The sequence below is a fragment of the Bufo bufo genome, chromosome 2, assembly GCF_905171765.1.
Source record: "Bufo bufo chromosome 2, aBufBuf1.1, whole genome shotgun sequence".
Classification (NCBI taxonomy): domain Eukaryota; kingdom Metazoa; phylum Chordata; class Amphibia; order Anura; family Bufonidae; genus Bufo; species Bufo bufo.
The window spans coordinates 693,267,535-693,284,995 of NC_053390.1; positions in this window are offsets into that span (position 1 = coordinate 693,267,535).

Here is a 17,461-nt window from a genome sequence, read left to right on the forward strand (position 1 = left end):
GAGGGCCCCTGTGCAAAAAATGTGCCTGCCCCCCCCCCCCCCCAAGCCAAATTTGCAACCTAACCTATTCCATCCTAACATTACTTATAGCAATACAAAACATACAGGGTAAGGCTACTTTACACCTGCGGCACTATACTCCAGGCAACCTGATCCGGCAGAAAATGCAGGAAATTGGCCCGGACACAAACCGCAGCATGCAGCGGTATTGTGTCCCACTGATTCTCTGCATTTTGCCAGATTGTGGCCGGATCTCTGCCGTACCCCCATTATAGTCAATGGGGCTGGCGGGTTTTCTGTCTGCATCCAGCAGTGCTGGATCCAGTGAATTCCAGCAGGCTGTTATATGCTGAAATAGCTGCCAGAATCTCTAACGCAGATGTGAAAGTAGCTAATACAGCGCCACATACCTCTTCCATCCAGTGACGTCTCTTTGATGTAGATGTACTCTGTCCTCATCTTCTCCTTTCAGGACCTTCAGACCACCATGATTTCTTTTCACCATCTCTCTCTCCTGCAGAGTTTGACAGACATCTTAGTTTCCTACTTTTCCTCATCCTCCCCACCTTCTAAACACCCCATCCTGCACCCCCCATTACTGTGCCCTCTGTGCTCCCTATACAAGTTACACACAGATAGTTCCCCTTCAATAATTATTGGCACACTGTGTCCTAAAAAATAACTGTGCCCAGGAAACAGTGTCCCTGACACGAATAGTGTAACATAATATTCCCCAAAATAATTGTGCCAAGCTGATACCGTGCCAGGGTGCCCCCCACAGTAATATGCTCCCCAAAGTCCCACATAGAAATAATATTCTACCAGACAACTCGTAGTAGTAATAGTGCCCCAACAGTATTAATTTCCACTGTGTCCCGAAGTAATAATGCCACCATAGTGCTAATATAGTATTCATGTTCCTCATAGTCCTTCAACTGTAATAAAGCCCACCATAATGCCCACGGTAGTAATAAATTCTTTTTTTAATGGGTTACAGTAAAATAAAAAATGCCCTGTTGTGTGGCAGTATAAAAAAATACCTCCTCTTAGTGCCCCCTGTGGAGCCAATGTCCCATAATGCTCTCATAATGTTATGCCAATTCCCCCCTACTGTGTGCCCAAAAATCCTCTTAGTGCCCCCAGTTGAGACAAGGTCCCCAATAGATGCCCTATAATTTGCGCAGTATAAAATACTCCTATATCGTGCCCCCAATAGTGCCCCTCCCTTGTCCCCATGGTGCCTGATAATGTGCCAGTATAAATGCCCCCATAATGTGTGCCAGTATAATTTCCCCTATATAAAAAACCCCAATAGTGCTCCTCTCCCCCCTTCTCCATAGTGCCCCCCATGTGTGCCAGTATATAAGATAGGGTCCCCAGTAGATGCCCCCATAGTGCTCCCCCCTTCTCCATAGTGCCCCCATGTGTGCTAGTGTATAAGATATGGCCCCCAAAGTGCTCCTCCCCTCCATAGTGCCCCCCATGTCTGCAGTATATAAGATAGGGCCCCAGAAGATGCCCCCATAGTGATCCTTTCCCCCTTTTCCATAGTGCTACTCTCCCTCCATAGTGCCCCCCATGTCTGCCAGTATATAAATAGGCGGGCCTCCCCATCTGCCCACACACAATGGTCAATTGCTCAGCCCCCCCATATGTCACTAGCTCAGTACCCCAGAGTCAGGAGGATCACTGTCTTAATATCAGTTGTTAATTATTTATTCAGGTACCCACATATGTTCATTCAGGCTCCCCCCATATCGATGTGACAGACCGCCATCAGACTAAAAATAAATATCAAAACTTACCCTCTCACTGCTTCGCTGTTCTCCATGTCCGCCGGGATGTCCTGATGTGTCTCCAACAGCCCACGCTGCACATTCACGTGACCTGACTGCGTACAGCCTCAGGTCATAGTGCGTGCTGTACGCAGTCAGGCTGGAGGAGACCAGGGAGGAAGCAGAACCGGAGGGGTAAGTTTGGGCGGATTCGTCATGGATCTGCAAAAACCTGATCCGTTACAAATAATACAACCGCATGCATCCGTCATGAACGGATCCGTTTGTATTATCTGTACATAGCCAAGACGGATCCGTCATGAACTCCATTGAAAGTCAATGGGAGACGGATCAGTTTTCTATTGTGCCAGATTGTGTCAGAGAAAACAGATCTGTCCCCATTGACTTACATTGTGTGCCAGAACGGATCCGTTTGGCTTAGTGTAATCAAGCGGACAGCAAAACGCTGCAGGTAGTGTTTTGGTGTCCACCTCCAGAGCGGAATGGAGACGGAACGGAGGCAAACTGATGCATTCTGAGCGGATCCTTTTGCATTCAGAATGCATTAGGGCAAAAACTGATCCGTTTTGGACCGCTTGGGAGAGCCAAAACTCGAGTGTGAAAGTAGCCTAACGCTTCTCTCCACTTCCACCGCCTCTCTCTTGCATACTAGAGGGGGCCCATTCATACTAGTGAGCGCTTCTGGATGCGCTCATTAGTATGAATGGGCCCCCTCACACGCTGGGCCCCTGTGCAGCTGAACCGGCTCTACAGGCGATATGTTCGCCCCTGCAGTAACTAATCTAATAACTGATAACCTGTATGGATTCATGCAAAGCAGGTCTTGCCAAACCTACAAGCTTGATTTCTATGAGGAGGCAAGTGCAAATCTGAATGTTGGTCATGTCACAGATATGACATATCCAGATTTTGCCAAAGCATTTGATACTGCACTATACAAGTGCCTTGAAGTGAAGCTATAAATGTAAGAACTAGCGGACAATGGACACACATGAGTAAAGAACTGCTTATCGGACAGAATACAGTCCTACATCCAAAATTACTATAGCCAGCAGTGAGGTACCACAAGGATCTATGTTAGACGCAATTCTCTTTAATCTGTTTATTAACCCCTTAAGGACCTTGCCATTTTTCACCTTAACCTCTTCAGGACACAGGGCGTACAGGTACGCCCTGATGTCCTGGTACTTAAGGACACAGGGCGTACCTGTAAGCCCTGTGTATTTCTGATCACCGCTGCACGGCGGGTGGTGATCAGAAGCCGGTGCCTGCTCAAATCATGGAGCAGGCACCTCGGCTAAATGCGCGGGGGGGTCCCGTGACCCCCCATGTCGGCGTTCGCCGCAAACCGCAGGTTAATTCAGACCTGCGGTTTGCGGCTGTAGGGGGACCCGATGGCATCGAAGGCAGCGCGATGCCTAAAGAAGGCATCGCGCTGCCTTCCGGTGACGAGCCTGTGAGATCCAGCCCCTTGGATCTCACAGGCCGGAAGCTGTATGAGTAATACACACAGTATTATTCATACAGCCAATGCATTCCAAAACAGAAGTATTGGAATGCATTGTAAAGGGATTAGACCCCCAAAAGTTCAAGTCCCAAAGTGGGACAAAAAATAAAGTGGAAAAATAAAGTTGCAAAAATAGTTTCCCCCCCCAAAAAATTTAAAGTTTCAAGTAAAAATAAACAAAAATGTCATTTTCCCCAAATAAAGTAAAGTAAAAAAGAATTGGTAAAAAATAGGAGGAAAAAAAAAAAGTATACATATTAGGTATCACCACGTCCATATTGACCGGCTCTATAAACATATCACATGACCTAACCCCTCAGATGAACACCGTAAAAAAAAAAAAAAAAACTGTGCTAAATAAACCATTTTTTTGTCACCTTACATCACAAAAAGTACAACAGCAAGCGATCAAAAAGGCATTTGCCCACCAAAATAGTACCAATCTAATCGTCACCTCATCTTGCAAAAAATGAGCCCCTACCTGAGACAATCGCCCAAAAAATAAAAAAAACTATGGCTCAGAATATGGAGACACTAAAACATCATTTTTTTGTTTTTAAAAAAGCTGTTATTGTGTAAAACTTACATAAATAAAAAAAGTATACATATTAGATATTTACGCGTCCGTATCGACCGGCTCTATAAAAATATCACATGACCTAACCCCTCAGATGAACACCGTAAAAAATAAAAGGTAAAAACTGTGCTAAATAAACCATTTTTTGTCACCTTACATCATAAAAAGTGGAATAGCAAGCGATCAAAAAGTCATATGCACCCCAAAATAGTGCCAATCAAACCGTCATCTCATCCCGCAAAAAATGAGACCCTACCCAAGATAATCGCCCAAAAACTGAAAAAACTATGGCTCTCAGAATATGGAGACACTAAATCATGATTTTTTTTTTGTTTCAAAAATTATATTATTGTGTAAAACTTACATAAATAAAAAAAAGTATACATATTAGGTATCGCCGCTTCCGTATCTACCGGCTCTATAAAAATATCACATGACATAACCCCTCAGATGAACACCGTAAAATTTAAAAAATTAAAAAAAAAAAACTTTTTTTTGTCACCTTACATCACAAAAAGTGTAATAGCAAGCGATCAAAAAGTCACACGCACCCCAAAATAGTGCCAATAAAACCGTCATCTCATCCCACAAAAATCATAACCTACCCAAGGTAATAGCCCAAAAACTGAAAAAATTATGGCTCTCAGACTATGGAAACACTAAAACATGATTTTTTTTGCATAAAAAATGAAATCACTGTGTAAAACTTACATAAATAAAAAAAAGTATACATATTAGGTATCGCCGCGTCCGTGACAACCTGGTCTATAAAAATACAACATGATCTAACCTGTCAGATGAATGTTGTAAATAACAAAAAATAAAAACGGTGCCAAAACAGCTATTTCTTGTTACCTTGCCTCACAAAAAGTGTAATATGGAGCAACCAAAAATCATATGTACCCAAAAGGGTTAACGACGTTTGTAAAATATGTTTTGAATACCTTGAGGGGTGTAGTTTCTTAGATGGGGTCACTTTTATGGAGTTTCTACTCTAGGGGTGCATCAGGGGGGCTTCAAATGGGACATGGTGGAAAAAAAAACAGTCCAGCAAAACCTGCCTTCCAAAAACCATATGGCATTCCTTTCCTTCTGCGCCCTGTCGTGTGCCCGTACAGCGGTTTACGACCACATATGGGGTGTTTCTGTAAACTACAGAATAAGAGCCATAAATATTGAGTTTGGTTTGGCCGTTAACCCTTGATTTGTAGAATTAAAAAACATATTAAAATGGAAAATCTGCTAAAAAAGTGATATTTTTTTAATTGTATCTCTATTTTCCATTAATTCTTGTGGAACACCTAAAGGGTTAACAAAGTTTGTAAAATCAGTTTTGAATACTTTGAGGGGTGTAGTTTCTTAGATGGGGTCACTTTTGTGGAGTTTCTACTCTAGGGGTGCATCAGGGGGGCTTCAAATGGGACATGGTGTAAAAAAAACAGTCCAGCAAAACCTGCCTTCCAAAAACCGTTATGGCATTCCTTTCTTCTGCGCCCTGCCGTGTGCCCGTACAGCGGTTTACGACCACATATGGGGTGTTTCTGTAAACTACAGAATCAGAGCCATAAATATTGAGTTTGGTTTGGCTGTTAACCCTTGCTTTGTAACTGGAAAAAAATTTTGTAAAATGGAAAATCTGCCGAAAAAGTGAAATTTGAAATTGTATCTCTATTTTCCATTAATTCTTGTGGAACACCTAAAGGGTTAACAAAGTTTGTAAAATCAGTTTTTAATACCTTAAGGGGTGTAGTCCTTTTTTGGTGGTTTCTATTATGTAAGCCTCGCAAAGTGACTTCAGACCTGAACTGGTCCCTAAAACTTCTAAGCCTTCTAAACTTCTAAGCCTTATAACATTCCCAAAAAATAAAATATCATTCCCAAAATGATCCAAACATAAAGTATACATATGGGGAATGTAAAGTAATAACTATTTTTGGAGGTATTACTATGTATTATAGAGTAGAGAAATTGAAACTTGGAAATTTGCAATTTTTTACAATTTTTTTTTTTTATTTGGTATTTTTTTTTATAAATAAAATTATTATTTTTTACTTCATATTACTAGTGTCATGAGGAACAATATTTGTCGAAAAAACAGTCTCAGAATGGCCTGGATAAGTTAAAGCATTTTAAAGTTATCACCACTTAAATTGACACTGGTCAGATTTGCAAAAATTTGTAACTTTGGAACACTTTTACTTATGCAGGCCATTCTGAGACTGTTTTCTTGGGACACATTGTACTTCATAACAGTGGCAAATTTGAGTCTGAATAAATCACTTTTATTTATTAAAAAAATTCTAAATTTACCGAAAATTTGGAATAATTCATAATTTCTCAGCTTTTAAGGCAGATAGTGATACCTCACAAAATTGGTATTACTTTACATATCCCATATGTCTACTTTATGCTGTCATCATTTTGTAGATGTAATTTTATTTTTAACTTTTTGGACTCAGACCCACTGTCGCGGGGGCGCCAAAGGCGCACTCGGTCTCCCATCAGCCGCAGACCTGCTGCTTAGCTACGGGAGCGAGGATCTGTGTTTGGCCTCGTTCGCAGGGCGGCTTTGCTAGCTGGGAGGCTCCCTGCTCCTAGATCTGCCTTGAGCGCCGAGCTGATCACTCGGTGCTTGACTTGTCTGTCTGTCGGTCATGTGACGCTGGCCTCAGACCCCACTATAAATACAGGCAACCTGTGGCCAGCAGGCTGCCTGTTAATTCTAGGTTCCTGGCTATTTGTTGGACTACTGAATACTCACTTTATCCTGTTCCCTGACGATCCTTTGCCTGCTCCTCCTGTACTGCGCATCCCTCCTGGTATTGTGACCTCGGCTCCCACCTGACTACTCTTTGCGGACTCCTCTGGTACTTCTCTACTCTCCTGGTATTTGACCCCGGCTTCTCATGACCATTCTTTGCTTAATCATTTGTACTGCATAGCTCTCTTGGTTCTGACCCGGTCCGTTCACGTTCCGTATTTTGTCTCGTCTGTCTTCCCTGCACATATCCTAAGTAAGGGACTGTCGTCCAGTTGTCCCCTGTCATCAGGACTCGTGAGGCAAGTAGGCAGGGCCAGGGGTGAGGGTGGAGCGCAGTGGTCACTATCCTTCCCCCTGTGTGTGTGGACGTGACCGTTACACCCACTTGGTTCTTGAAGATCCAGTGGGTCTGATGGCTGTACAATACACTGCAATACAGTGCATTGTCACTTACACTAAGCTTGATCAGGCTCCTGCCTCTGTCAGGACTTGCCAAGCTTCGATATCATGGTAAGCTTGGATGCCTGTGTAAGGGATCTGGTTGCCATGGTAACCATTGGGACACTGCGCAGAAACTCGATAGCAGAGGGAGGAAGCTCCCTCCCTCTTTTAACCCCTTCCATACAGCGGTCCCTACTGACCGCAGCACGGAAGGGGTTTAACGGCCTATACTGTATCGTTGCCAGCACCAATATTGGCCGTAGCAGCAGAGTGTCAGCTGTATATTACAGCTGACACTCTCTGCAACCACTTGGCTATCCTGAAGATGATTGGGGCGATGGGCCCACTCAGGCATCCTCAAGATTATTGAGGGCCAATCACACATAGGGAGCAGCGGGGGGGCACATAATATATACATTATACAAGGTTCTAATCCCCACAGTCACATACTAGGCGGATCAGAACCTGCAATCGGCATTACTATGCTCTGATTGGCTAGTCTGTACACTGTGTGTAACAGCCACAATCTCAGCGTATATAGACATGGTGACAGTTTAAACCCCTTTGGGACACAGCCTTATTTCACCTTAAGGACCAGGCCATGTTTTGCAAATCTGACCAGTGTCACTTTAAGTGACCAGTGTCACTTAAGCTTTGACTTATCCAAGCCATTCTGAGATTGTTTTTTCATCACATATTGTACTTCATGACACTGGTAAAATGAAGTAAAAAAAAATCATTTTTTAAAATAAAAAAATACCAAATTTAGCAAAAATTTCTAAAAAATTACAAATTTCCAAGTTTCAATTTCTCTACTTCTATAATACATAGTAATACATCCAAAAATAGTTATTACTTTACATTCCCCATATGTCTACTTCATGTTTGGATCATTTTAGGAATGATATTTATTTTTTGGGGATGTTACAAGGATTAGAAGTTTAGAAGCAAATCTTAATTTTTTTTTAAACATTTTCAAAAACCCAATTTTTTAGGACCAGTTCAGGTCTGAAGTCACTTTGCGAGGCTTACATAATAGAAACCACCGAAAAACCACCCGATTCTAGAAACTACACCCCTCAAGGTATTCAAAACTGATTTTACAAACGTCGTTAACCCTTTAGGTGTTCACAAGAGTTCATGGCAAATGGAGATAAAAATTTCAGAATTTAAATTTTTGGGCAAATTTTCCATTTTAAACCATTTTTTTCCACTAACAAAGCAAGGGATAACAGCTAAACAAGACTGTATCTTTATTGCCCTGACTCTGCCGTTTACAGAAATACCCCATATGTGGTCGTGCACTACTGTACGGCCACACAGTAGGGCGTAGAGGGAAAGGTGCGCCTTATGGTTTTTGGAAGGCAGATTTTGCTGGACTGGATTATTTACACCATGTCCCATTTGAAGCCCCCCCTGATGCACCCCTAGAGTAGAAACTCCATAAAAGTGACCCCATCTAAGAAACTACACCCCCTCAAGGTATTCAAAACTAATTTTACAAACTTTGTTAACCCTTTAGGTGTTGCGCAAGAGTTATTGGCAAATGTGGATGAATTTGAGAATTTCTTTTTTTTTGCCAAATTTTCCATTTTAAACCAATTTTTTCCACTAACAAAGCAAGGGTTAACAGCCAAATAAGACTGTATCTTTATTGCCATGACTCTGCCATTTACAGAAACACCCCATATGTGGTTGTACACTACTGTACGGCCACACGGCGGGGCATAAAGGGAAAGGAGCGTCGTGTGTTTTTTGGAGGGCTGATTTTTATGTCCTGTTTCAACCCCCCTGATGCACCCCTGGAGTAGAAACTCCATAAAAGTGACCCCATCTAAGAAACTACACCCCTCAAGGTATTCAAAACTGATTTTACAAACGTCGTTAACCCTTTAGGTGTTGCACAAGAGTTATTGGCAAATGGGGATGAAATTTGAGAATTTCATTTGTTTGCAAAATTTTCCTTTTTAACCAATTTTTTCCACTAACAAAGCAAGGGGTAACAGCCAAACAAGACTGTATCTTTATTGCCCTGACTCTACCGTTTACAGAAACACCCCATATCTGGTCGTACACTACTGTACGGCAACACGGCAGGGCGTAGAGGGAAAGGAGCGTCGTGTGGTTTTTGGAGGGCTGATTTTTATGTCCTGTTTCAACCGCCCTGATGCACCCCTGGAGTAGAAACTCACTAAAAGTGACCCCATTTTGAAACTACGGGATAAGCTGGCGTTTTTTTTTGGACTATTTTTAGGGTACATATGATTTTTGGTTGCTCTATATTACATTTTTGTGAGGCAAGGTTACCAAAAATTTAAATTCTGAAATGTCATCTCCATTTGCCATTGTCTGTTGAGGAACACCTAAATGGTTAATAAAGTTTGTAAAATCTGTTTTGAATACCTTGAGGGGTTGTAGTTTCTTAGATGGGGTCACTTTTAGGGAGTTTTTACTCTAGGGGTGCATCAGGGGGCTTCAAAAGGGACATGGTGTCAAAAAAAAGGCCATCAAAATCGGCCTCCAGAAACCACTGTCGGTCCTTTCCTTTTGCGCCCTGCCTTTTAGTGATACAGCAGTATACGACCACAAATGTGGTGTTTCTGTAAACTGCAGTATCAGGGTAATAATATTAAGTTTTGTTTGGTTTGTTAACCCTTGCTTTGTTATCGGAAAAAACGGATTGAAATGGAAAAGTGCCAAAAATAGCTGTTTTGGCACCGTTTTAAAAAAAATTTTGGGGGGACCGTGTTAATCTGGGGGGGTTAGGTCATGGGGTATTTTTATAGAGGAGATTCTTACGGACGCGGCGATACCTAATAAGTCTACTTTTTTTTACATTATTAGGTTTTAGACTATATTATCCTTTTTTGATAGAAATATATTTTTTTTGTTTCTCTAAAGTCTAAGAGTCATTTTTTAGTTTTGTTTTTTAGCCGATTATCTTATAGGGGGACCACACCTGGAAAGTGTTGGCCAAGACGATCCGGGCGCCTCCAGTTCCCGAGGTATTGCGGCCTGCTCTTTCCCGGTCTGAAAAGATCAGGGCCTTGAGGACTGCCTCATAGAACTGAAGGAATGTCCCTGTGCTGCCAGCGCTCCGGGACAGCACAAAAAGAGTTGTACATAGCAACCTGCACCAAGTAGACCGCAACTTTTTGTACCATGCCCGGGTCTTGCGCATGGCATTATATGGCTTGAGGACTTGATCAGAGAGATCAACTCCTCCCATATACCGATTGTAGTCAACGATACAATCAGACTTGAGGACCGTTGCCGCGGTACCTCGCACAGGGACAGAGGTGATGCCGTTACCATGAATTGTGGACAGTACGAGGACATCCCTCTTGTCCTTATATCTGACCAGCAACAGGTTTCAGTGGTAAGAGCACGCTTCTCACCCCTGGGGATAGGTACCTGGAGGGGGTGGGCAGGGATGGCTGCGTTGATTTTTCCAAACGGTCCCACAAGCGGACGTGGATCTGGCGGCGAGGGACTGGAACAAGGGGATACTAGTATAAAAGTTATCGACGTAAAGGTGGTAACCCTTATCTAGCAGTGGGTGCATAAGGTCCCACACAAGTTTCCCGCTAACACCCAGAGTGGGGGACATTCTGGGGGTTGAATACGGGAATCTCGCACCTCGTACACACAAAACTTGTAAGTGTACCTTGAGGTACTCTCACAAAGTTTGTACAGCTTCACGCCATACCTCGCCCGCTTTGAGGAAACATACTGGCGGAAAATGAGTCTCCCCTTGAACGTAATGAGAGACTCATCAACCGCGACCTCCCTTCCAGGTACATAGGCCTGTACAAATTTGGCCCCAAAGTGATCGATGACCGGCCGTATCTTATACAGACGGTCATAGGCAGGATCACCTCGGGGGGGACATGCTTCATTATCTGAATAATGCAGTCATTTCCGGATGGCCTCAAACTGGGAGCGTGTCATGGCCGTACTGTAAAGTGGGGTCTGGCACTAGTAATGCCTGACACTAGGTTTCTTGATTAGGCCCATATGCAGAACGAGGCCCCAAAATGTCCTCATCTCGGCTGCACTGACCGGCGTCCAGCCACCGGGCCTATCCAAAAAGGAGCCCGGGTGTTGAGCAACAAACTGTTGGGCATACAGGTTCGTCTGCTCCACCATTAGATTTACCAGTTGGTCACTGAAAAAATTACTAAAAAAATCATATTCAGTGAAGCCCACTGTGGAAATCTGGATTCCTGGTTGGCCTTCAAAATCAGGAATCACGGGCTCAAATCGCTCTGGGGTACACCAGACAAGTTCACCGGCAGGGGGCTCCGGTGGATTTAACTGGTGGGCCGGAAAACTAGTACGAGCCCCAGAGCTGCTCATACTAAGGTGGGCCACAGGGTCCCTAACATGGCGGTCCCCTTGCTCTGCTGGCGGCGTCTCCTCCGCTTTGGGGGGCTCATCATCATCGCTAGATGATGAGGAGGATGCGGATGACAACAGGAAAGTGGGGTCATCCTCGTCCTCACTGGGACTCTCGGACTCGGAGGCAAGCTGGGCGTATGCCTCCTCGGCCGAGAACATCCGGCGGGCCATAGGGGAGTGTGTATCTGCGTGTGTATGTGCGTCAGGGCCGTCTTTAACAAGGGGCAAAAGGGGCAGCTGCCCAGGGCCCAGTTGCTCCTGGGGGCCCAAGGCAGCTGCCTCTTGAGCCCTGCTAGCCACTGCCCCGGGTGTCAGGCTGTCAGCTACACAGGGGTGCTGCCATGCTATGCCTGCCGGCACTCCAGGCAGCGTACTGTGAGAGCTGTGATTCTCTAGGACCTTAGATGACATCATCACCATGTAGCCAATCACCTAGCAATATTACTGGTCACATGGCTATGAGGTCAAGGTCCTTTCTACCAGGAGTTTTGCTGTAGAAGTTTGCCTTAACTGTGGAGCTTTTTTTGTGAAGATTACATCAGAAAAGGTGACAGGGGCTGTTATGCTACTATACTGTAAACTACTGTATAGTGGGGTGCTGTATACTGTGGGGACTGTATACTGTGGGGGGGCTGTATACTTTGGGGGGCTGTATACTGTATACTGTGGGTGCTGTATATTGTGGAGTGCTATACTGCTGTACTGTATAGTGTGGGGGGGGGCTGTATACTGTGGGTGCTGTATATTGTAGAGTGCTATACTGCTGTACTGTATACTGTGGGGGGCTGTATACTGTGGGTGCTGTATATTGTGGAGTGCTATACTGCTGTACTGTATACTGTGGGGTATGTATACTGTGGGTGCTGTATATTGTGGAGTGCTATACTGCTGTACTGTATAGTGTGGGGGGCTGTATAGTGTGGGGTGCTGTATCGTGTATAGTTTGGGGTGCTGTATACGGTGAGGTGCTATACTGCTCTACTGTATACTGTGAGGTGTTGTATACTGTGGGGTGCTGTATACTGTGGGCTGCTATACTGATCTACTATATACTGTGGGGTACTGTATAGTGTGGGGTGCTATACTGCATACTGTGTGGTGCTGTATACTATAGGGTGCTATACTGCATACTGTGGGTTGTTGTATACTATAAGGTGCTATACTGCATACTGTGGGGTGCTGGGGTGCACTGTAACACTAGGGTGAGCCGAGCCCTGGTCTCCTTCCTGCAGAGCGGTCCCCACTTCCAGCCTGAGCCCAGCTGCCCAGAGCACTGATCCTGAGCCGCTGGAGTCTTCAGAACTGGAAGTATTTACAGTCATTCACTGTACTCTACCAGATGTGTGGATTTTTTGTGTGTGTTGTTGTGGAGGGCGTGATTGCCTGCTAAGGTGTGGGAAGGCGGGATCCAGGGGGCCCAAGTAAATTTTTGCCCAGGGTCCAATCAATATTAAAGACGGCCCTGATGTGCGTGCGTGTAAATCTTTATTTGGTGTGTGTGTGTGGGGGGGCACGGGTATTCACGGACTTATCCCTAAAACTAACAGAAAAAAAAGTTGAAAAAATATTCAAAACCGCTGATCAACCGTCCGAAGTTGATCAGCGGTGGGGTGTGCGATGCGCTAACAGTGGCCAGACGCTAAGAGTGACCTCCACAGTCAGCGTACGCACACAAAAATTTTTTAAAAAAATGCCTGCGCCCCAAAAAAGGTGGGGGGGGTGGGAGTTGCAGGGCGGCAAGCAGCAGCACCCCCGGGGGGTCTAGGGTCACACAGACACCCTACCTAGGGTGATGCAATAAAACTTTTTTTCACAGTAACTTTCCCTTTATTATCCCTGCCTAGCCCAACCTTTCCCTAGACTTTCCCTAATTACCTGCTAATCAGATGGGGGGTGCTGTGGCACAGATCGGGTCCTGGGGGGCAAGGATGCGTGCTGGGGCACAGATGGGGTGATGCTGGCTCAGATCCCACCGACGTGCAGGGCTCCGGACACAAAAGGAGGAGGAGAGGAGCGCTGGCAACACATTTGAATCTCCCGCCGGCTCGCCCACCTACCAATCAGAGGCGATCCTGAGAGGTGATGTCACCGTCACCTCTCAGGATCGCAGGATGGTGATTGGTGGGGTAAAATCACACCACCGATCACCATCCTGTTCCGGGTTATCGAGTCCTTAGAGACCCGAAAAACCAGGAAACGCAGAAAACCGCAGGTCTGAATTGACCTGCGGTTTTCTGCTATCGCCGACATGGGGCGCATCTAGCCAAGGTGCCTGCTCAATGATTTGAGCAGGCACCGGGTTCCGATCACCACCCGCCGGGCGGCAGTGATCGGAACTATACATGACGTACCGGTACGTCATGTGTCCTTAAGAGGTTAATGCCATGACAAATATACTCGTCATAGAGCACTAAGTAGCAGTGCTCCATGACGAGTATATACGTCATATAGTGTTAAGGGGTTAATGATATTGTGGATGGGATTGAGAGTTAAGTCTGTATTACAGAGGCCGATTGAGCAAGCGATTGTCGTCAGGGAAGCATTCCCTCCGGGCAATCGCCTGCTAGTGGAGGAGACCAGTGCTATTACATGCAGCAATCTATTATGGGGAGGAGCAGTCGTTATGCCATTGGTCGCCCCCATGCTGTCTAGTGGTTTGGCGGCGGCAGATCATAATTAGACTGCACGATCTGCCGCCGGCAAATGATTTTTAAACGTGCTTAAAAATCACATTTGCCCGATGAATGAGTGTAATCGGGCAATCGGCAGCAGTATTAAGCCTCATTCACACGTCAGTGTTTCACGTCCCTATTCATTTTAATGTGTGTATTCACACATCAGTGTTTTAGCACGGTCCGTGGGTCAGTTTTTTTTAGCACGGATGCATGCTCTATTTTGTCCATGTTCACGAATCCATCATGCCCATTATAGTCTATGGGTCCGTGAAAACCACAGATACCATCTGTGTTTCACGGATCATTAAGGCTCGTTCACACGGATCCGCAATACACGGGCTCCGTTCCGTGGCCATTCAGCATCACGGATGTGGACCCATTCATTTCAATGGGTCCGCAAATCCAGAGACGCAGAATGGAAGAACAGAACGGCACACCAGAAAGCACTCCGTAGTGCTTCAGTAGTGTGCCGTTCCGGAGTGCTTTCTGGTGTTCCGTTCCGTGCTTCCGTACCGCAAAAAGATAGAACTTGCTCTATCTTTTTGCAGAACGGAAGGATCGCGGACCCGTTCAAGTGAAGCCTGCCCCACGGACGGTGCCGTGCATTGCTGACCGCAATTTGCCATCCACAGCAAGGGCACCGGCTTCACACGTTCGTGTGAACGAGCCCTTAAGAAGAGATTCTTTAAAAATTATTTTTCAGCTGTTGAGTGTCAGTGAAACACGGATGCAACACGGACAGCAAAAAACTGACAAACGGACCCAACACGGATCCTTCATGGACAGCTTCACGGATGCATCACTGACCACCTACTCACGGATCTGAGCACGGACATGGACGTGTGAATGAGGCTTTACACTGCAAGATGATTACTAACGAGCATTCATATGAACACTCATTAGTGAACATCTGCCGAAAAATTAGCAGGTGTAATACATCCTTAGGCTACATGCACACGACCGTATGTGTTTTGCAGTCCGCAAAAAAAAACAGATGACGTTCCGTATGGCAACCGTTTTTTTGCGGATCCATTGTAATAATGCCTATCTTTGTCCGCAAACTAGAAAAAAATAGGACATGCACTATTTTTTTTGCGGGGCAATGGAACGGACATACTGATGCGGACAGCACATGATGTGCTGTCCGTGTTTTTTGCAGATCCATTGAAATGAATGGGTCCGCATCCTATCCGCAAAAAAAAAACGGAACGGACACGGAAACAAACAGCGTTCGTGTGCATGTAGCCTTAGGCTCCATTCACACGTCCGCAAATGGGTCCGCATCCGTTCCGCAATTTTGCAGAACGGGTGTGGACCCATTCATTTTCTATGGGGACGGAATGGATGCGGACAGCACACAGTGTGCTGTCAGCCTCCGCATTTGCGGAGCGCGGCCCCGATCTTCAGGTCCGCAGCTCCGCAAAAGATAGAACATGTCCTATTCTTGTCCGCAGCTTGCGGACAAGAATAGGCATTTCTATAGGGGTGCCGGGCTGGTGTGTTGCGGATCCGCAATTTGGGGTCCGCAACACACCACGGACGTGTGAATGTAGCCTTAAAGTGTCAGTTTTTGTTGATCCTCTAAGATACAGTGCTGCATGTAGGACACAGTAATTGCATTACTGTATATACATTAAATGGAATAGAAACAGGAACTACCAAACCAGAGAAGGACTTAGGTATTCTGGTAACAAGTTTTGTCTTTCTTTAGCAAATAGCATTTGATTATGTAGGCAAGTTAATACAAGGCACTTACTAATGTATTGTGGTTGTCCATATTGCAGGCCCGGTGCTATAATAAGGCAGACCAAGTGGCCGCCTTAGGGCGCTGAGAAGAGGGGGGCGGAAAAATGAAACTTTTTTTTCATTAATCACTTGCATGCCGCCGGCCTCCTGCGGCTGTTCTCCTCTGTGTGGTGGTCCTCATATCTTCTCTCTGGGCTCCCGAGTCCTGACAAGTTGTTTGAGGACCTTTCCCACTCTGCCAATCAGTGGCCGCAGCTGTGTCACGTGTCAGGGCAGTGATTTCCTGCTGAGCCAATCACTGGTCTGACACATGACACAGCTGCAGCCACTGATTGGCTGAGTGGGAAAGGTCCTCAAAGTATTGTCAGGAGCACAGAGAGAAGATACCAGGACCACACAGAGGAGAAGGGGAGCTGCTGCAGACGACCAGGGCCAGGTGAGGAGCATAATGTTTATTTTTACACAACATTAATAGAGGGGGGAAATGTGACATGGGGGAGAAATGTCACATTTCTCCCCTCCATGTCACATTACCCCCCTATGTCACATTTCTCCCCCCTCCATGTCACATTTCTCCCCCCTCTATGTCACATTTCTCCCACCTCCATGTCACATTTTTCACCCCTCCATGCCACATTTCTCATCTCCCTCCATGTCACATTTCAACCCCCTCCATGTCACATTTCTCCCACCTCCATGTCACATTTCTCCCACCTCCATGTCACATTTCTCCCCCCTCCATGTCACATTTTAACCCCCTCCATGTCACATTTTAACCCCCTCCATGTCACATTTCTCATCCCCCTCCATGTCACATTTCTCATCCCCCTCCATGTCACATCACGCCCTCCTTTTTACATCACCCCCACCGAGTTGTGGGGGGAAGGGGCGCCAAAATATAGCTTCACTTGTGTGTGCAAAAATCCTTGCACTGGCCCTGCCATATTGCCTCCTTTCTTGGCTGACTTCACTTTTCCAACATATTATACACTGCTTGTTTTCATGGTTACAACCACCCTGCAATCCATCAGCAGTGGCCGTGCTTGTACACTGTAGGAACTCCGACACTCTGTTCTGGTCACTGTATCCTGCATATATGCCAGCTTTCTGCATGGCAAAAAATACATATATGGCCAGATGCCATTATAGTCAATGGGGATCAGGCAGTGCATGGCAGCATCTGGTTATGCCAGATACAGTGAAGTCCTCGCCAGAACAGACTGCCAGAGTTCAGAGCGCACGTGTGAACGTGGCCTAAGGTCTCTTGTACACAACAGTATCCATTTTGCCGTCTGCAAATCGAGGATCTGCAAAATATGAATGTGGCCCATGTGCATCACGCAGTTTTCATGGGACCCACTGTAAAAACTCCTATTCTTATTCACAAAACAGATAAGAATAGGGCAAGTTCTATAATACGCGGCCAGACACAGACCAAAAATACGGTCTTGTGCGTGAGTCCTCAGAGTACAGCAGATTGACATAAGTTCTTACTGTTTGTATCTCTGTTTTAGAATAGATCTGTAATATAATTTGGTTTCTCCTTAAAGGGATAAT